Source organism: Protomyctophum parallelum (genome assembly GCF_964188405.1).
Source record: "Protomyctophum parallelum genome assembly, chromosome: 17".
NCBI lineage: Eukaryota > Metazoa > Chordata > Actinopteri > Myctophiformes > Myctophidae > Protomyctophum > Protomyctophum parallelum.
The window spans coordinates 7,327,354-7,351,108 of record NC_139719.1 but is presented as its reverse complement, the minus strand read 5'-3'; the positions used below and the strand labels follow the sequence as shown (position 1 = coordinate 7,351,108).

Genomic DNA, 23,755 nt, shown 5'->3' with positions numbered 1-23,755 from the left:
GCAATGCAAACTCCTGCTCTTTCACTGATCTAGACTGTGGTGAAAACTACTCTGTCACTGTTGTAGCTGTGGACAGAGGTTGTCACAGTCAACCAAGTTCAGCTGTGTATCTGAAAACAGGTGAGAAGATGTTCACCAAAGGCACCGTAATTCTGATTTTGAAGCGTTAGGTAATTTTCTCTGTGGGACTCAACTTAATTCAATTGAATGACTTAAAATCGGGATATGGAATGCACAATTGAGTAAAGGGAGGAACCAAGAAATACCTAGTTCCATTTCTCTTTATTAATTTTGAGATTCAAATCATGGTTATTTACATTTTGCTTCATTATATCTTGAAGCCCAGTTAGATTTTTTTCTTCTTAGCTCATCACATTATGGCTTTAATCATGCTTAACTTTGGAATTGTCTTCTCTTTGTAGTGCCATGTGTTGCTACCAACATCTCTGTAGCTCCTGAATGTATCAGCAACAGTGCTGTTGTGTCCTGGTCTGGCCACAAAGGAACAGTACAGTACTATGTTTCTGCCTCAAGTAGTCAAGACAATGTCACCTGCCTGTCCTCTGAACTCCATTGTACTCTTACAAGCATCATGTGTGGCACCACCTACACTGTACGCGTTAAGGCTATCAATGGGAACTGCTCCAGTGACCATAGTCCGGCCTTGACATTCAGCTCAGGTATGAGATGGAGAACATTACACGCATGCTCGCACGCGCACACACACACACACACACACACACACACACACACACACACACACACACACACACACGTGCGCATGCACACACTTCTTGTAAACCTGTGATGTGACAAAAATTATGATTCTGATTAACTTTCTCACTCTGTTTCTTTCTCTTCCCAGCCCCATGTGCTCCATATAATGTTACTGCCAGTCTGGTGTGTCCCAACTCAACCCATGTGACCTCACTGACCTGGGTAGGAAGCCACAGTGCCACAGCTTACAATGTGACAGCGGTGGGCCAGGATGGACAAGTACATGACTGCAACACCAACAGAACCAGCTGTCAGATACCCAACATGCACTGTGGCCAGAACTTCACCATCACAGTGACACCATATTCTGACTCATGTGCTGGGAATCCCAGCATTCCTTATCGGTTGATGGCAGGTACAGAGCGGGAACAAGACCTAAAATCCAAAAACGATGTACTATTAGACCAATTATAATATTCTCCACAACATGAAATAGAATAAACTTTAAATTTTTCTCCATTTCTTACCTCTTATGTCTCCAGGTCCCTGCCCACCTAGTAATATTTCTGTTTCTACATTATGCGGAGTTAGCAACGTGTCCTGGTCCCCTGACAGAGGAGCAGACATGTACATAGCAACAGCAACAACACATGATGGAGACATCTACACCTGTGACTCAGGCAATGCAAACTCCTGCTCTTTCACTGATCTAGACTGTGGTGAAAACTACTCTGTCACTGTTGTAGCTGTGGACAGAGGTTGTCACAGTCAACCAAGTTCAGCTGTGTATCTGAAAACAGGTGAGAAGATGTTCACCAAAGGCACCGTAATTCTGATTTTGAAGCGTTAAGTAATTTTCTCTGTGGGACTCAACTTAATTCAATTGAATGACTTAAAATCGGGATATGGAATGCACAATTGAGTAAAGGGAGGAACCAAGAAATACCTAGTTCCATTTCTCTTCATTAATTTTGAGATTCAAATCATGGTTATTTACATTTTGCTTCATTATATCTTGAAGCCCAGTTAGATTTTTTTCTTCTTAGCTCATCACATTATGGCTTTAATCATGCTTAACTTTGGAATTGTCTTCTCTTTGTAGTGCCATGTGTTGCTACCAACATCTCTGTAGCTCCTGAATGTATCAGCAACAGTGCTGTTGTGTCCTGGTCTGGCCACAAAGGAACAGTACAGTACTATGTTTCTGCCTCAAGTAGTCAAGACAATGTCACCTGCCTGTCCTCTGAACTCCATTGTACTCTTACAAGCATCATGTGTGGCACCACCTACACTGTACGCGTTAAGGCTATCAATGGGAACTGCTCCAGTGACCATAGTCCGGCCTTGACATTCAGCTCAGGTATGAGATGGAGAACATTACACGCATGCTCGCACGCACGCACGCACGCACGCACGCGCACACACACACACACACACACACACACACACACACACACACACACACACACACACACACACACACGTGCGCATGCACACACTTCTTGTAAACCTGTGATGTGACAAAAAGTTTGATTCTGATTAACTTTCTCACTCTTTTTCTTTCTCTTCCCAGCCCCATGTGCTCCATATAATGTTACTGCCAGTCTGGTGTGTCCCAACTCAACCCATGTGACCTCACTGACCTGGGTAGGAAGCCCCAGTGCCACAGCTTACAACGTGACAGCGGTGGGCCAGGATGGACAAGTACATGACTGCAACACCAACAGAACCAGCTGTCAGATACCCAACATGCACTGTGGCCAGAACTTCACCATCACAGTGACACCATATTCTGACTCATGTGCTGGGAATCCCAGCATTCCTTATCGGTTGATGGCAGGTACAGAGCGGGAACAAGACCTAAAATCCAAAAACGATGTACTATTAGACCAATTATAATATTCTCCACAACATGAAATAGAATAAACTTTAAATTTTTCTCCATTTCTTACCTCTTATGTCTCCAGGTCCCTGCCCACCTAGTAATATTTCTGTTTCTACATTATGCGGAGTTAGCAACGTGTCCTGGTCCCCTGACAGAGGAGCAGACATGTACATAGCAACAGCAACAACACATGATGGAGACATCTACACCTGTGACTCAGGCAATGCAAACTCCTGCTCTTTCACTGATCTAGACTGTGGTGAAAACTACTCTGTCACTGTTGTAGCTGTGGACAGAGGTTGTCACAGTCAACCAAGTTCAGCTGTGTATCTGAAAACAGGTGAGAAGATGTTCACCAAAGGCACCGTAATTCAGATTTTGAAGCGTTAGGTAATTTTCTCTGTGGGACTCAACTTAATTCAATTGAATGACTTAAAATTGGGATATGGAATGCACAATTGAGTAAAGGGATGAACCAAGAATTACCTAGTTCCATTTCTCTTCATTAATTTTGAGATTCAAATCATGGTTATTTACATTTTTCTTCATTATATCTTGAAGCCCAGTTAGATTTTTTTCTTCTTAGCTCATCACATTATGGCTTTAATCATGCTTAACTTTGGAATTGTCTTCTCTTTGTAGTGCCATGTGTTGCTACCAACATCTCTGTAGCTCCTGAATGTATCAGCAACAGTGCTGTTGTGTCCTGGTCTGGCCACAAAGGAACAGTACAGTACTATGTTTCTGCCTCAAGTAGTCAAGACAATGTCACCTGCCTGTCCTCTGAACTCCATTGTACTCTTACAAGCATCATGTGTGGCACCACCTACACTGTACGCGTTAAGGCTATCAATGGCAACTGCTCCAGTGACCATAGTCCGGCCTTGACATTCAGCTCAGGTATGAGATGGAGAACATTACACGCATGCTCACACACACACACACACACACACACACACACACACACACACACACACACACACACACACACACACACGTGCGCATGCACACACTTCTTGTAAACCTGTGATGTGACAAAAATTATGATTCTGATTAACTTTCTCACTCTGTTTCTTTCTCTTCCCAGCCCCATGTGCTCCATATAATGTTACTGCCAGTCTGGTGTGTCCCAACTCAACCCATGTGACCTCACTGACCTGGGTAGGAAGCCACAGTGCCACAGCTTACAATGTGACAGCGGTGGGCCAGGATGGACAAGTACATGACTGCAACACCAACAGAACCAGCTGTCAGATACCCAACATGCACTGTGGCCAGAACTTCACCATCACAGTGACACCATATTCTGACTCATGTGCTGGGAATCCCAGCATTCCTTATCGGTTGATGGCAGGTACAGAGCGGGAACAAGACCTAAAATCCAAAAACGATGTACTATTAGACCATTTATAATATTCTCCACAACATGAAATAGAATAAACTTTAAAATTTTCTCCATTTCTTACCTCTTATGTCTCCAGGTCCCTGCCCACCTAGTAATATTTCTGTTTCTACATTATGCGGAGTTAGCAACGTGTCCTGGTCCCCTGACAGAGGAGCAGACATGTACATAGCAACAGCAACAACACATGATGGAGACATCTACACCTGTGACTCAGGCAATGCAAACTCCTGCTCTTTCACTGATCTAGACTGTGGTGAAAACTACTCTGTCACTGTTGTAGCTGTGGACAGAGGTTGTCACAGTCAACCAAGTTCAGCTGTGTATCTGAAAACAGGTGAGAAGATGTTCACCAAAGGCACCGTAATTCAGATTTTGAAGCGTTAAGTAATTTTCTCTGTGGGACTCAACTTAATTCAATTGAATGACTTAAAATCGGGATATGGAATGGACAATTGAGTAAAGGGAGGAACCAAGAAATACCTAGTTCCATTTCTCTTTATTAATTTTGAGATTCAAATCATGGTTATTTACATTTTGCTTCATTATATCTTGAAGCCCAGTTAGATTTTTTTCTTCTTAGCTCATCACATTATGGCTTTAATCATGCTTAACTTTGGAATTGTCTTCTCTTTGTAGTGCCATGTGTTGCTACCAACATCTCTGTAGCTCCTGAATGTATCAGCAACAGTGCTGTTGTGTCCTGGTCTGGCCACAAAGGAACAGTACAGTACTATGTTTCTGCCTCAAGTAGTCAAGACAATGTCACCTGCCTGTCCTCTGAACTCCATTGTACTCTTACAAGCATCATGTGTGGCACCACCTACACTGTACGCGTTAAGGCTATCAATGGGAACTGCTCCAGTGACCATAGTCCGGCCTTGACATTCAGCTCAGGTATGAGATGGAGAACATTACACGCATGCTCGCACACACACACACACACACACACACACACACACACACACACACACACACACACACACACACACGTGCGCATGCACACACTTCTTGTAAACCTGTGATGTGACAAAAATTATGATTCTGATTAACTTTCTCACTCTTTTTCTTTCTCTTCCCAGCCCCATGTGCTCCATATAATGTTACTGCCAGTCTGGTGTGTCCCAACTCAACCCATGTGACCTCACTGACCTGGGTAGGAAGCCCCAGTGCCACAGCTTACAATGTGACAGCGGTGGGCGAGGATGGACAAGTACATGACTGCAACACCAACAGTACCAGCTGTCAGATACCCAACATGCACTGTGGCCAGAACTTCACCATCACAGTGACACCATATTCTGACTCATGTGCTGGGAATCCCAGCATTCCTTATCGGTTGATGGCAGGTACAGAGTGGGAACAAGACCTAAAATCTAAAAACGATGTACTATTAGACCAATTATAATATTCTCCACAACATGAAATAGAATAAACTTTACATTTTCTCCATTTCTTACCTCTTATGTCTCCAGGTCCCTGCCCACCTAGTAATATTTCTGTTTCTACATTATGCGGAGTTAGCAACGTGTCCTGGTCCCCTGACAGAGGAGCAGACATGTACATAGCAACAGCAACAACACATGATGGAGACATCTACACCTGTGACTCAGGCAATGCAAACTCCTGCTCTTTCACTGATCTAGACTGTGGTGAAAACTACTCTGTCACTGTTGTAGCTGTGGACAGAGGTTGTCACAGTCAACCAAGTTCAGCTGTGTATCTGAAAACAGGTGAGAAGATGTTCACCAAAGGCACCGTAATTCTGATTTTGAAGCGTTAAGTAATTTTCTCTGTGGGAATCAACTTAATTCAATTGAATGACTTAAAATCGGGATATGGAATGCACAATTGAGTAAAGGGAGGAACCAAGAAATACATAGTTCCATTTCTCTTTATTCATTTTGAGATTCAAATCATGGTTATTTACATTTTGCTTCATTATATCTTGAAGCCCAGTTAGATTTTTTTCTTCTTAGCTCATCACATTATGGCTTTAATCATGCTTAACTTTGGAATTGTCTTCTCTTTGTAGTGCCATGTGTTGCTACCAACATCTCTGTAGCTCCTGAATGTATCAGCAACAGTGCTGTTGTGTCCTGGTCTGGCCACAAAGGAACAGTACAGTACTATGTTTCTGCCTCAAGTAGTCAAGACAATGTCACCTGCCTGTCCTCTGAACTCCATTGTACTCTTACAAGCATCATGTGTGGCACCACCTACACTGTACGCGTTAAGGCTATCAATGGGAACTGCTCCAGTGACCATAGTCCGGCCTTGACATTCAGCTCAGGTATGAGATGGAGAACATTACACGCATGCTCGCACGCACGCACGCACGCACACACACACACACACACACACACACACACACACACACGTGCGCATGCACACACTTCTTGTAAACCTGTGATGTGACAAAAATTTTGATTCTGATTAACTTTCTCACTCTTTTTCTTTCTCTTCCCAGCCCCATGTGCTCCATATAATGTTACTGCCAGTCTGGTGTGTCCCAACTCAACCCATGTGACCTCACTGACCTGGGTAGGAAGCCCCAGTGCCACAGCTTACAACGTGACAGCGGTGGGCCAGGATGGACAAGTACATGACTGCAACACCAACAGAACCAGCTGTCAGATACCCAACATGCACTGTGGCCAGAACTTCACCATCACAGTGACACCATATTCTGACTCATGTGCTGGGAATCCCAGCATTCCTTATCGGTTGATGGCAGGTACAGAGCGGGAACAAGACCTAAAATCCAAAAACGATGTACTATTAGACCAATTATAATATTCTCCACAACATGAAATAGAATAAACTTTAAAATTTTCTCCATTTCTTACCTCTTATGTCTCCAGGTCCCTGCCCACCTAGTAATATTTCTGTTTCTACATTATGCGGAGTTAGCAACGTGTCCTGGTCCCCTGACAGAGGAGCAGACATGTACATAGCAACAGCAACAACACATGATGGAGACATCTACACCTGTGACTCAGGCAATGCAAACTCCTGCTCTTTCACTGATCTAGACTGTGGTGAAAACTACTCTGTCACTGTTGTAGCTGTGGACAGAGGTTGTCACAGTCAACCAAGTTCAGCTGTGTATCTGAAAACAGGTGAGAAGATGTTCACCAAAGGCACCGTAATTCTGATTTTGAAGCGTTAGGTAATTTTCTCTGTGGGACTCAACTTAATTCAATTGAATGACTTAAAATTGGGATATGGAATGCACAATTGAGTAAAGGGATGAACCAAGAATTACCTAGTTCCATTTCTCTTCATTAATTTTGAGATTCAAATCATGGTTATTTACATTTTTCTTCATTATATCTTGAAGCCCAGTTAGATTTTTTTCTTCTTAGCTCATCACATTATGGCTTTAATCATGCTTAACTTTGGAATTGTCTTCTCTTTGTAGTGCCATGTGTTGCTACCAACATCTCTGTAGCTCCTGAATGTATCAGCAACAGTGCTGTTGTGTCCTGGTCTGGCCACAAAGGAACAGTACAGTACTATGTTTCTGCCTCAAGTAGTCAAGACAATGTCACCTGCCTGTCCTCTGAACTCCATTGTACTCTTACAAGCATCATGTGTGGCACCACCTACACTGTACGCGTTAAGGCTATCAATGGCAACTGCTCCAGTGACCATAGTCCGGCCTTGACATTCAGCTCAGGTATGAGATGGAGAACATTACACGCATGCTCGCGCACACACACACACACACACACACACACACACACACACACACACACACACACACACGTGCGCATGCACACACTTCTTGTAAACCTGTGATGTGACAAAAATTATGATTCTGATTAACTTTCTCACTCTGTTTCTTTCTCTTCCCAGCCCCATGTGCTCCATATAATGTTACTGCCAGTCTGGTGTGTCCCAACTCAACCCATGTGACCTCACTGACCTGGGTAGGAAGCCACAGTGCCACAGCTTACAATGTGACAGCGGTGGGCCAGGATGGACAAGTACATGACTGCAACACCAACAGAACCAGCTGTCAGATACCCAACATGCACTGTGGCCAGAACTTCACCATCACAGTGACACCATGTTCTGACTCATGTGCTGGGAATCCCAGCATTCCTTATCGGTTGATGGCAGGTACAGAGCGGGAACAAGACCTAAAATCCAAAAACGATGTACTATTAGACCATTTATAATATTCTCCACAACATGAAATAGAATAAACTTTAAATTTTTCTCCATTTCTTACCTCTTATGTCTCCAGGTCCCTGCCCACCTAGTAATATTTCTGTTTCTACATTATGCGGAGTTAGCAACGTGTCCTGGTCCCCTGACAGAGGAGCAGACATGTACATAGCAACAGCAACAACACATGATGGAGACATCTACACCTGTGACTCAGGCAATGCAAACTCCTGCTCTTTCACTGATCTAGACTGTGGTGAAAACTACTCTGTCACTGTTGTAGCTGTGGACAGAGGTTGTCACAGTCAACCAAGTTCAGCTGTGTATCTGAAAACAGGTGAGAAGATGTTCACCAAAGGCACCGTAATTCAGATTTTGAAGCGTTAAGTAATTTTCTCTGTGGGACTCAACTTAATTCAATTGAATGACTTAAAATCGGGATATGGAATGGACAATTGAGTAAAGGGAGGAACCAAGAAATACCTAGTTCCATTTCTCTTTATTAATTTTGAGATTCAAATCATGGTTATTTACATTTTGCTTCATTATATCTTGAAGCCCAGTTAGATTTTTTTCTTCTTAGCTCATCACATTATGGCTTTAATCATGCTTAACTTTGGAATTGTCTTCTCTTTGTAGTGCCATGTGTTGCTACCAACATCTCTGTAGCTCCTGAATGTATCAGCAACAGTGCTGTTGTGTCCTGGTCTGGCCACAAAGGAACAGTACAGTACTATGTTTCTGCCTCAAGTAGTCAAGACAATGTCACCTGCCTGTCCTCTGAACTCCATTGTACTCTTACAAGCATCATGTGTGGCACCACCTACACTGTACGCGTTAAGGCTATCAATGGCAACTGCTCCAGTGACCATAGTCCGGCCTTGACATTCAGCTCAGGTATGAGATGGAGAACATTACACGCATGCTCGCGCACACACACACACACACACACACACACACACACACACACACACACACACACACACGTGCGCATGCACACACTTCTTGTAAACCTGTGATGTGACAAAAATTATGATTCTGATTAACTTTCTCACTCTGTTTCTTTCTCTTCCCAGCCCCATGTGCTCCATATAATGTTACTGCCAGTCTGGTGTGTCCCAACTCAACCCATGTGACCTCACTGACCTGGGTAGGAAGCCACAGTGCCACAGCTTACAATGTGACAGCGGTGGGCCAGGATGGACAAGTACATGACTGCAACACCAACAGAACCAGCTGTCAGATACCCAACATGCACTGTGGCCAGAACTTCACCATCACAGTGACACCATATTCTGACTCATGTGCTGGGAATCCCAGCATTCCTTATCGGTTGATGGCAGGTACAGAGCGGGAACAAGACCTAAAATCCAAAAACGATGTACTATTAGACCATTTATAATATTCTCCACAACATGAAATAGAATAAACTTTAAATTTTTCTCCATTTCTTACCTCTTATGTCTCCAGGTCCCTGCCCACCTAGTAATATTTCTGTTTCTACATTATGCGGAGTTAGCAACGTGTCCTGGTCCCCTGACAGAGGAGCAGACATGTACATAGCAACAGCAACAACACATGATGGAGACATCTACACCTGTGACTCAGGCAATGCAAACTCCTGCTCTTTCACTGATCTAGACTGTGGTGAAAACTACTCTGTCACTGTTGTAGCTGTGGACAGAGGTTGTCACAGTCAACCAAGTTCAGCTGTGTATCTGAAAACAGGTGAGAAGATGTTCACCAAAGGCACCGTAATTCAGATTTTGAAGCGTTAAGTAATTTTCTCTGTGGGACTCAACTTAATTCAATTGAATGACTTAAAATCGGGATATGGAATGGACAATTGAGTAAAGGGAGGAACCAAGAAATACCTAGTTCCATTTCTCTTTATTAATTTTGAGATTCAAATCATGGTTATTTACATTTTGCTTCATTATATCTTGAAGCCCAGTTAGATTTTTTTCTTCTTAGCTCATCACATTATGGCTTTAATCATGCTTAACTTTGGAATTGTCTTCTCTTTGTAGTGCCATGTGTTGCTACCAACATCTCTGTAGCTCCTGAATGTATCAGCAACAGTGCTGTTGTGTCCTGGTCTGGCCACAAAGGAACAGTACAGTACTATGTTTCTGCCTCAAGTAGTCAAGACAATGTCACCTGCCTGTCCTCTGAACTCCATTGTACTCTTACAAGCATCATGTGTGGCACCACCTACACTGTACGCGTTAAGGCTATCAATGGGAACTGCTCCAGTGACCATAGTCCGGCCTTGACATTCAGCTCAGGTATGAGATGGAGAACATTACACGCATGCTCGCACACACACACACACACACACACACACACACACACACACACACACACACACACGTGCGCATGCACACACTTCTTGTAAACCTGTGATGTGACAAAAATTATGATTCTGATTAACTTTCTCACTCTTTTTCTTTCTCTTCCCAGCCCCATGTGCTCCATATAATGTTACTGCCAGTCTGGTGTGTCCCAACTCAACCCATGTGACCTCACTGACCTGGGTAGGAAGCCCCAGTGCCACAGCTTACAATGTGACAGCGGTGGGCGAGGATGGACAAGTACATGACTGCAACACCAACAGTACCAGCTGTCAGATACCCAACATGCACTGTGGCCAGAACTTCACCATCACAGTGACACCATATTCTGACTCATGTGCTGGGAATCCCAGCATTCCTTATCGGTTGATGGCAGGTACAGAGTGGGAACAAGACCTAAAATCTAAAAACGATGTACTATTAGACCAATTATAATATTCTCCACAACATGAAATAGAATAAACTTTACATTTTCTCCATTTCTTACCTCTTATGTCTCCAGGTCCCTGCCCACCTAGTAATATTTCTGTTTCTACATTATGCGGAGTTAGCAACGTGTCCTGGTCCCCTGACAGAGGAGCAGACATGTACATAGCAACAGCAACAACACATGATGGAGACATCTACACCTGTGACTCAGGCAATGCAAACTCCTGCTCTTTCACTGATCTAGACTGTGGTGAAAACTACTCTGTCACTGTTGTAGCTGTGGACAGAGGTTGTCACAGTCAACCAAGTTCAGCTGTGTATCTGAAAACAGGTGAGAAGATGTTCACCAAAGGCACCGTAATTCTGATTTTGAAGCGTTAAGTAATTTTCTCTGTGGGAATCAACTTAATTCAATTGAATGACTTAAAATCGGGATATGGAATGCACAATTGAGTAAAGGGAGGAACCAAGAAATACATAGTTCCATTTCTCTTTATTCATTTTGAGATTCAAATCATGGTTATTTACATTTTGCTTCATTATATCTTGAAGCCCAGTTAGATTTTTTTCTTCTTAGCTCATCACATTATGGCTTTAATCATGCTTAACTTTGGAATTGTCTTCTCTTTGTAGTGCCATGTGTTGCTACCAACATCTCTGTAGCTCCTGAATGTATCAGCAACAGTGCTGTTGTGTCCTGGTCTGGCCACAAAGGAACAGTACAGTACTATGTTTCTGCCTCAAGTAGTCAAGACAATGTCACCTGCCTGTCCTCTGAACTCCATTGTACTCTTACAAGCATCATGTGTGGCACCACCTACACTGTACAAGTTAAGGCTATCAATGGCAACTGCTCCAGTGACCATAGTCCGGCCTTGACATTCAGCTCAGGTATGAGATGGAGAACATTACACGCATGCTCGCGCACACACACACACACACACACACACACACACACACACACACACACACACACGTGCGCATGCACACACTTCTTGTAAACCTGTGATGTGACAAAAATTATGATTCTGATTAACTTTCTCACTCTGTTTCTTTCTCTTCCCAGCCCCATGTGCTCCATATAATGTTACTGCCAGTCTGGTGTGTCCCAACTCAACCCATGTGACCTCACTGACCTGGGTAGGAAGCCACAGTGCCACAGCTTACAATGTGACAGCGGTGGGCCAGGATGGACAAGTACATGACTGCAACACCAACAGAACCAGCTGTCAGATACCCAACATGCACTGTGGCCAGAACTTCACCATCACAGTGACACCATATTCTGACTCATGTGCTGGGAATCCCAGCATTCCTTATCGGTTGATGGCAGGTACAGAGCGGGAACAAGACCTAAAATCCAAAAACGATGTACTATTAGACCATTTATAATATTCTCCACAACATGAAATAGAATAAACTTTAAATTTTTCTCCATTTCTTACCTCTTATGTCTCCAGGTCCCTGCCCACCTAGTAATATTTCTGTTTCTACATTATGCGGAGTTAGCAACGTGTCCTGGTCCCCTGACAGAGGAGCAGACATGTACATAGCAACAGCAACAACACATGATGGAGACATCTACACCTGTGACTCAGGCAATGCAAACTCCTGCTCTTTCACTGATCTAGACTGTGGTGAAAACTACTCTGTCACTGTTGTAGCTGTGGACAGAGGTTGTCACAGTCAACCAAGTTCAGCTGTGTATCTGAAAACAGGTGAGAAGATGTTCACCAAAGGCACCGTAATTCAGATTTTGAAGCGTTAAGTAATTTTCTCTGTGGGACTCAACTTAATTCAATTGAATGACTTAAAATCGGGATATGGAATGGACAATTGAGTAAAGGGAGGAACCAAGAAATACCTAGTTCCATTTCTCTTTATTAATTTTGAGATTCAAATCATGGTTATTTACATTTTGCTTCATTATATCTTGAAGCCCAGTTAGATTTTTTTCTTCTTAGCTCATCACATTATGGCTTTAATCATGCTTAACTTTGGAATTGTCTTCTCTTTGTAGTGCCATGTGTTGCTACCAACATCTCTGTAGCTCCTGAATGTATCAGCAACAGTGCTGTTGTGTCCTGGTCTGGCCACAAAGGAACAGTACAGTACTATGTTTCTGCCTCAAGTAGTCAAGACAATGTCACCTGCCTGTCCTCTGAACTCCATTGTACTCTTACAAGCATCATGTGTGGCACCACCTACACTGTACGCGTTAAGGCTATCAATGGGAACTGCTCCAGTGACCATAGTCCGGCCTTGACATTCAGCTCAGGTATGAGATGGAGAACATTACACGCATGCTCGCACACACACACACACACACACACACACACACACACACACACACACACACACACACACACGTGCGCATGCACACACTTCTTGTAAACCTGTGATGTGACAAAAATTATGATTCTGATTAACTTTCTCACTCTTTTTCTTTCTCTTCCCAGCCCCATGTGCTCCATATAATGTTACTGCCAGTCTGGTGTGTCCCAACTCAACCCATGTGACCTCACTGACCTGGGTAGGAAGCCCCAGTGCCACAGCTTACAATGTGACAGCGGTGGGCGAGGATGGACAAGTACATGACTGCAACACCAACAGTACCAGCTGTCAGATACCCAACATGCACTGTGGCCAGAACTTCACCATCACAGTGACACCATATTCTGACTCATGTGCTGGGAATCCCAGCATTCCTTATCGGTTGATGGCAGGTACAGAGTGGGAACAAGACCTAAAATCTAAAAACGATGTACTATTAGACCAATTATAATATTCTCCACAACATGAAATAGAATAAACTTTACATTTTCTCCATTTCTTACCTCTTATGTCTCCAGGTCCCTGCCCACCTAGTAATATTTCTGTTTCTACATTATGCGGAGTTAGCAACGTGTCCTGGTCCCCTGACAGAGGAGCAGACATGTACATAGCAACAGCAACAACACATGATGGAGACATCTACACCTGTGACTCAGGCAATGCAAACTCCTGCTCTTTCACTGATCTAGACTGTGGTGAAAACTACTCTGTCACTGTTGTAGCTGTGGACAGAGGTTGTCACAGTCAACCAAGTTCAGCTGTGTATCTGAAAACAGGTGAGAAGATGTTCACCAAAGGCACCGTAATTCTGATTTTGAAGCGTTAAGTAATTTTCTCTGTGGGAATCAACTTAATTCAATTGAATGACTTAAAATCGGGATATGGAATGCACAATTGAGTAAAGGGAGGAACCAAGAAATACATAGTTCCATTTCTCTTTATTCATTTTGAGATTCAAATCATGGTTATTTACATTTTGCTTCATTATATCTTGAAGCCCAGTTAGATTTTTTTCTTCTTAGCTCATCACATTATGGCTTTAATCATGCTTAACTTTGGAATTGTCTTCTCTTTGTAGTGCCATGTGTTGCTACCAACATCTCTGTAGCTCCTGAATGTATCAGCAACAGTGCTGTTGTGTCCTGGTCTGGCCACAAAGGAACAGTACAGTACTATGTTTCTGCCTCAAGTAGTCAAGACAATGTCACCTGCCTGTCCTCTGAACTCCATTGTACTCTTACAAGCATCATGTGTGGCACCACCTACACTGTACAAGTTAAGGCTATCAATGGCAACTGCTCCAGTGACCATAGTCCGGCCTTGACATTCAGCTCAGGTATGAGATGGAGAACATTACACGCATGCTCGCACACACACACACACACACACAAACACACACACACACACACACACACACACACACACACACACACGTGCGCATGCACACACTTCTTGTAAACCTGTGATGTGACAAAAATTATGATTCTGATTAACTTTCTCACTCTTTTTCTTTCTCTTCCCAGCCCCATGTGCTCCATATAATGTTACTGCCAGTCTGGTGTGTCCCAACTCAACCCATGTGACCTCACTGACCTGGGTAGGAAGCCCCAGTGCCACAGCTTACAATGTGACAGCGGTGGGCCAGGATGGACAAGTACATGACTGCAACACCAACAGTACCAGCTGTCAGATACCCAACATGCACTGTGGCCAGAACTTCACCATCACAGTGACACCATATTCTGACTCATGTGCTGGGAATCCCAGCATTCCTTATCGGTTGATGGCAGGTACAGAGCGGGAACAAGACCTAAAATCTAAAAACGATGTACTATTAGACCAACTATAATATTCTCCACAACATGAAAGAGAATAAACTTTTATTTTTCTCCATTTCTTACCTCTTATGTCTCCAGGTCCCTGCCCACCTAGTAATATTTCTGTTTCTACATTATGCGGAGTTAGCAACGTGTCCTGGTCCCCTGACAGAGGAGCAGACATGTACATAGCAACAGCAACAACACATGATGGAGACATCTACACCTGTGACTCAGGCAATGCAAACTCCTGCTCTTTCACTGATCTAGACTGTGGTGAAAACTACTCTGTCACTGTTGTAGCTGTGGACAGAGGTTGTCACAGTCAACCAAGTTCAGCTGTGTATCTGAAAACAGGTGAGAAGATGTTCACCAAAGGCACCGTAATTCTGATTTTGAAGCGTTAAGTAATTTTCTCTGTGGGAATCAACTTAATTCAATTGAATGACTTAAAATTGGGATATGGAATGCACAATTGAGTAAAGGGAGGAACCAAGAAATACCTAGTTCCATTTCTCTTTATTAATTTTGAGATTCAAATCATGGTTATTTACATTTTGCTTCATTATATCTTGAAGCCCAGTTAGATTTTTTTCTTCTTAGCTCATCACATTATGGCTTTAATCATGCTTAACTTTGGAATTGTCTTCTCTTTGTAGTGCCATGTGTTGCTACCAACATCTCTGTAGCTCCTGAATGTATCAGCAACAGTGCTGTTGTGTCCTGGTCTGGCCACAAAGGAACAGTACAGTACTATGTTTCTGCCTCAAGTAGTCAAGACAATGTCACCTGCCTGTCCTCTGAACTCCATTGTACTCTTACAAGCATCATGTGTGGCACCACCTACACTGTACGCGTTAAGGCTATCAATGGCAACTGCTCCAGTGACCATAGTCCGGCCTTGACATTCAGCTCAGGTATGAGATGGAGAACATTACACGCATGCTCGCACGCGCACACACACACACACACACACACACACGTGCGCATGCACACACTTCTTGTAAACCTGTGATGTGACAAAAATTATGATTCTGATTAACTTTCTCACTCTGTTTCTTTCTCTTCCCAGCCCCATGTGCTCCATATAATGTTACTGCCAGTCTGGTGTGTCCCAACTCAACCCATGTGACCTCACTGACCTGGGTAGGAAGCCACAGTGCCACAGCTTACAACGTGACAGCGGTGGGCCAGGATGGACAAGTACATGACTGCAACACCAACAGAACCAGCTGTCAGATACCCAACATGCACTGTGGCCAGAACTTCACCATCACAGTGACACCATATTCTGACTCATGTGCTGGGAATCCCAGCATTCCTTATCGGTTGATGGCAGGTACAGAGCGGGAACAAGACCTAAAATCCAAAAACGATGTACTATTAGACCAATTATAATATTCTCCACAACATGAAATAGAATAAACTTTTAATTTTTCTCCATTTCTTACCTCTTATGTCTCCAGGTCCCTGCCCACCTAGTAATATTTCTGTTTCTACATTATGCGGAGTTAGCAACGTGTCCTGGTCCCCTGACAGAGGAGCAGACATGTACATAGCAACAGCAACAACACATGATGGAGACATCTACACCTGTGACTCAGGCAATGCAAACTCCTGCTCTTTCACTGATCTAGACTGTGGTGAAAACTACTCTGTCACTGTTGTAGCTGTGGACAGAGGTTGTCACAGTCAACCAAGTTCAGCTGTGTATCTGAAAACAGGTGAGAAGATGTTCACCAAAGGCACCGTAATTCTGATTTTGAAGCGTTAGGTAATTTTCTCTGTGGGACTCAACTTAATTCAATTGAATGACTTAAAATTGGGATATGGAATGCACAATTGAGTAAAGGGATGAACCAAGAATTACCTAGTTCCATTTCTCTTCATTAATTTTGAGATTCAAATCATGGTTATTTACATTTTGCTTCATTATATCTTGAAGCCCAGTTAGATTTTTTTCTTCTTAGCTCATCACATTATGGCTTTAATCATGCTTAACTTTGGAATTGTCTTCTCTTTGTAGTGCCATGTGTTGCTACCAACATCTCTGTAGCTCCTGAATGTATCAGCAACAGTGCTGTTGTGTCCTGGTCTGGCCACAAAGGAACAGTACAGTACTATGTTTCTGCCTCAAGTAGTCAAGACAATGTCACCTGCCTGTCCTCTGAACTCCATTGTACTCTTACAAGCATCATGTGTGGCACCACCTACACTGTACAAGTTAAGGCTATCAATGGCAACTGCTCCAGTGACCATAGTCCGGCCTTGACATTCAGCTCAGGTATGAGATGGAGAACATTACACGCATGCTCACACACACACACACACACACACACACACACACACACACACACACACGTGCGCATGCACACACTTCTTGTAAACCTGTGATGTGACAAAAATTATGATTCTGATTAACTTTCTCACTCTTTTTCTTTCTCTTCCCAGCCCCATGTGCTCCATATAATGTTACTGCCAGTCTGGTGTGTCCCAACTCAACCCATGTGACCTCACTGACCTGGGTAGGAAGCCACAGTGCCACAGCTTACAATGTGACAGCGGTGGGCGAGGATGGACAAGTACATGACTGCAACACCAACAGTACCAGCTGTCAGATACCCAACATGCACTGTGGCCAGAACTTCACCATCACAGTGACACCATATTCTGACTCATGTGCTGGGAATCCCAGCATTCCTTATCGTTTGATGGCAGGTACAGAGCGGGAACAAGACCTAAAATCTAAAAACGATGTACTATTAGACCAATTATAATATTCTCCACAACATGAAAGAGAATAAACTTTAATTTTTCTCCATTTCTTACCTCTTATGTCTCCAGGTCCCTGCCCACCTAGTAATATTTCTGTTTCTACATTATGCGGAGTTAGCAACGTGTCCTGGTCCCCTGACAGAGGAGCAGACATGTACATAGCAACAGCAACAACACATGATGGAGACATCTACACCTGTGACTCAGGCAATGCAAACTCCTGCTCTTTCACTGATCTAGACTGTGGTGAAAACTACTCTGTCACTGTTGTAGCTGTGGACAGAGGTTGTCACAGTCAACCAAGTTCAGCTGTGTATCTGAAAACAGGTGAGAAGATGTTCACCAAAGGCACCGTAATTCTGATTTTGAAGCGTTAAGTAATTTTCTCTGTGGGACTCAACTTAATTCAATTGAATGACTTAAAATTGGGATATGGAATGCACAATTGAGTAAAGGGAGGAACCAAGAAATACCTAGTTCCATTTCTCTTTATTAATTTTGAGATTCAAATCATGGTTATTTACATTTTGCTTCATTATATCTTGAAGCCCAGTTAGATTTTTTTCTTCTTAGCTCATCACATTATGGCTTTAATCATGCTTAACTTTGGAATTGTCTTCTCTTTGTAGTGCCATGTGTTGCTACCAACATCTCTGTAGCTCCTGAATGTATCAGCAACAGTGCTGTTGTGTCCTGGTCTGGCCACAAAGGAACAGTACAGTACTATGTTTCTGCCTCAAGTAGTCAAGACAATGTCACCTGCCTGTCCTCTGAACTCCATTGTACTCTTACAAGCATCATGTGTGGCACCACCTACACTGTACGCGTTAAGGCTATCAATGGCAACTGCTCCAGTGACCATAGTCCGGCCTTGACATTCAGCTCAGGTATGAGATGGAGAACATTACACGCATGCTCGCACACACACACACACACACACACACACACACACACACACACACACACACACACACACACACAGACACGTGCGCATGCACACACTTCTTGTAAACCTGTGATGTGACAAAAATTCTGATTCTGATTAACTTTCTCACTCTTTTTCTTTCTCTTCCCAGCCCCATGTGCTCCATATAATGTTACTGCCAGTCTGGTGTGTCCCAACTCAACCCATGTGACCTCACTGACCTGGGTAGGAAGCCACAGTGCCACAGCTTACAATGTGACAGCGGTGGGCGAGGATGGACAAGTACATGACTGCAACACCAACAGTACCAGCTGTCAGATACCCAACATGCACTGTGGCCAGAACTTCACCATCACAGTGACACCATATTCTGACTCATGTGCTGGGAATCCCAGCATTCCTTATCGGTTGATGGCAGGTACAGAGCGGGAACAAGACCTAAAATCTAAAAATGATGTACTATTAGACCAATTATAATATTCTCCACAACATGAAAGAGAATAAACTTTTATTTTTCTCCATTTCTTACCTCTTATGTCTCCAGGTCCCTGCCCACCTAGTAATATTTCTGTTTCTACATTATGCGGAGTTAGCAACGTGTCCTGGTCCCCTGACAGAGGAGCAGACATGTACATAGCAACAGCAACAACACATGATGGAGACATCTACACCTGTGACTCAGGCAATGCAAACTCCTGCTCTTTCACTGATCTAGACTGTGGTGAAAACTACTCTGTCACTGTTGTAGCTGTGGACAGAGGTTGTCACAGTCAACCAAGTTCAGCTGTGTATCTGAAAACAGGTGAGAAGATGTTCACTAAAGGCACCGTAATTCTGATTTTGAAGCGTTAAGTAATTTTCTCTGTGGGACTCAACTTAATTCAATTGAATGACTTAAAATCGGGATATGGAATGCACAATTGAGTAAAGGGAGGAACCAAGAAATACCTAGTTCCATTTCTCTTTATTAATTTTGAGATTCAAATCATGGTTATTTACATTTTGCTTCATTATATCTTGAAGCCCAGTTAGATTTTTTTCTTCTTAGCTCATCACATTATGGCTTTAATCATGCTTAACTTTGGAATTGTCTTCTCTTTGTAGTGCCATGTGTTGCTACCAACATCTCTGTAGCTCCTGAATGTATCAGCAACAGTGCTGTTGTGTCCTGGTCTGGCCACAAAGGAACAGTACAGTACTATGTTTCTGCCTCAAGTAGTCAAGACAATGTCACCTGCCTGTCCTCTGAACTCCATTGTACTCTTACAAGCATCATGTGTGGCACCACCTACACTGTACGCGTTAAGGCTATCAATGGGAACTGCTCCAGTGACCATAGTCCGGCCTTGACATTCAGCTCAGGTATGAGATGGAGAACATTACACGCATGCTCGCACGCACGCACACACACACACACACACACACACACACACACACACACACACACACACACACACACACACACACACACACACACACACACACACACACACACACCCTCACACACACACACACACACACACACACACACACACACGCATGCACACACTTCTTGTAAACCTGTGATGTGACAAAAATTATGATTCTGATTAACTTTCTCACTCTTTTTCTTTCTCTTCCCAGCCCCATGTGCTCCATATAATGTTACTGCCAGTCTGGTGTGTCCCAACTCAACCCATGTGACCTCACTGACCTGGGTAGGAAGCCCCAGTGCCACAGCTTACAACGTGACAGCGGTGGGCGAGGATGGACAAGTACATGACTGCAACACCAACAGTACCAGCTGTCAGATACCCAACATGCACTGTGGCCAGAACTTCACCATCACAGTGACACCATATTCTGACTCATGTGCTGGGAATCCCAGCATTCCTTATCGGTTGATGGCAGGTACAGAGTGGGAACAAGACCTAAAATCTAAAAACGATGTACTATTAGACCAATTATAATATTCTCCACAACATGAAAGAGAATAAACTTTTATTTTTCTCCATTTCTTACCTCTTATGTCTCCAGGTCCCTGCCCACCTAGTAATATTTCTGTTTCTACATTATGCGGAGTTAGCAACGTGTCCTGGTCCCCTGACAGAGGAGCAGACATGTACATAGCAACAGCAACAACACATGATGGAGACATCTACACCTGTGACTCAGGCAATGCAAACTCCTGCTCTTTCACTGATCTAGACTGTGGTGAAAACTACTCTGTCACTGTTGTAGCTGTGGACAGAGGTTGTCACAGTCAACCAAGTTCAGCTGTGTATCTGAAAACAGGTGAGAAGATGTTCACCAAAGGCACCGTAATTCTGATTTTGAAGCGTTAAGTAATTTTCTCTGTGGGAATCAACTTAATTCAATTGAATGACTTAAAATTGGGATATGGAATGCACAATTGAGTAAAGGGAGGAACCAAGAAATACCGGTAACCCTTCATTTTACGGTACGGTAATTACCAGGTAACTACATGGCAATAGTACCTGGTAAGTACCCGGTAACTACTATGTATTTATGCAGTAATTACTAGGTCATTACCAAGTATTTTCCCTGACAACTACTAGGTAATTACCCTGTATGTATAACTATTTACTGTATAATTACCTGGTAATTACATGGAACTTACCATGGTGAATGACCCACTAGTTGCCAGGTAATTACCAAGTATTTTCCTGACAACTACCTAGTAATTACCCTGTATTTATAAGTATTTACTGTGTAATTACTAGGTAACTACCCAGTATTCATAAGTATTTACTCTGCTACCATGCAAGTTACCCAGTAGCTACTAGGAAATTACCAAGTATTTTCCTGACAACTACTAGGTAATTAACCTGTATTTATAGGTTTTTACTATGTAATTACCAGGTAACTACCCAGTATTTATAAGTATTTACTCTGCTACCAGGTAAGTTACCCATTAGGTACCAGGTAATTACCAAGTATTTTCCTGACAACTACCAGGTAATTACCCTGTATGTATAGGTTTTTACTATGTAATTACCAGTTAACTACTCAGTATTTGAAGTATTTACTCTGCGGCTAGGCAGGTTACCCATGTAGACCCTATAGGTAATTACCAAGTATTGTCAACAACTACCAGATAGTTACCGGGTGAAGGGTTACCTGCTTTATTACGTGACTTCAGTTCTATAAGCTGCAGTTTCAAAACACTCAATTTAATTAACCAATATTTCATTCTTTTGATAAGATTTTCAGCTTTCATTTGAATCAGTCACCTATGGTATACTAAACTTAAATATTGTGTAATTAGCCTAACCCTCCTTTTTGTACACCCATGGCCTAGTTCGACTGTACCCAAGAAATGGAACCACACTTCCGCGAGAGGATGATGGGAGCTCTTCTGTCATTGCCCTACAACAACCTTTTTTCTATTTTGGACGCAGATACAATCAGGCATTTGTATGTATATAATTTATGCAATTTGCAGCATTATCTTTTTGTATGGGACAGTATTATGTTTTATTTGTGTATTCAATGATTACAGGTGATTAGCAAATAACTTCCTAACCTACTAGAATTGGGTTGTAAAAATGTATACATGTAGGGCTATAATCTGATTCCAGCCATTCTCGTCGCCAAATGTTGTGTGTAAAAGAGTGACATGCACACACGATTGAACCAGAAACAACACTGCTTTACTTAGTCTCATGTCTCAGTACAGAACAGACTTCCTTGTTATTTCCCGCGCTGTGTATTACGTAGCATCCCATAATAACCAGTCTCTTAAAGGCATCTCAACCATTATATAACACAGTGTCCATATTATTACATATTCCTCTTTTATATAAAAGAGGAAATAAAGCCATTAAATGCAATGATTATGTGATTTGAATGATTTGTCAGTTCTAGTCAGTACACTGCACACACTTAAAAAAAAAAAGAATGTGTCTGTGAAGTAAAAATAGTTCAGCCCCACCTGTCAAATATTTGTTTGTAATGTTTGTTTTATCCACTCATTTGTTAGGTCAACAACAATGGACACCTTACCTTTAATAATCCTTGGAATTCGTATAGCCCTCGAAGTTTCCCGTATGGGGGGAGAGATCTAATTGCTCCATTCTGGACAGATTTGGACAACAGAGCAAATGGGGAAATCACATATAACCAATACACCAGTGGCTGTATCCTTCATCAGGCTACACAAGATATAAATCAATACTTCCCAGGCCTGAGTTTCTCTGCCCGTTTGGTGTTTGTTGCAACATGGTACGAGGTGGCATACTATCCCAGATCAGGAGATGTACGTATTTTATTATTATTGTTGTTGTTGTTGTCTCCAACAGGCAATATGGCTGAAGGCCGGAGAATATGTTAATTTCACTCCTGTCCGTCCGCATGAGTCCATCCAAGTGTGTCTGTGACCAGATAATCTGCAGCACTGCCAGCCTGATTGCCCTGAACCTTTGCACACACACTCGGCCAAGGAAGAACCCCCAAATCAAATCTTCCAAATCGGCCTCATGGTGGCGCTATAACAGCCCACTTCACGTTTTGGCCTTTACTCTTGAGGTCATAATCCACAAATGAATCCCTGGATTCCTTGGATCGTGACAACTCAACATAGAAGCCCCATGGCTAACTCATAAATTATTTACATTTTCTGTACGCACACGCACGCACGCACGCACGCACGCACGCACGCACGCACGCGCACACACACACACACACCAATCATAATCTGGGCAGATTTAATGGTAAAGTACAAATTAATGACAAATTACAAATTTACTTAACAAAATATGAGATAAATGGTATTTATCTTTTTCTTTTCTTTTTTCAGCGCACAACATTCCAAGCGGTGTTGATCTCTGGAAATCAGTACTCATTTGTACTGATGAATTATGAAACTATAGCCTCAACTTCTCGCAATATACAGGTAGAACAATAAAGTTTTTTTTTTTTTTTTTACTTATCTGCTTTCAC

General features: G+C 42.8%; 1 protein-coding gene across 1 annotated transcript in view; it reads left to right on the top strand.

The window, feature by feature from the left end:
• LOC310874570 (alpha-tectorin-like) overlaps nt 1–23,755 on the top strand; it is a gene marked incomplete at its 5' end in the record, with an annotated part of 43,597 nt that overhangs the window by 10,405 nt on the left and 9,437 nt on the right. The window lies entirely within an intron of this gene.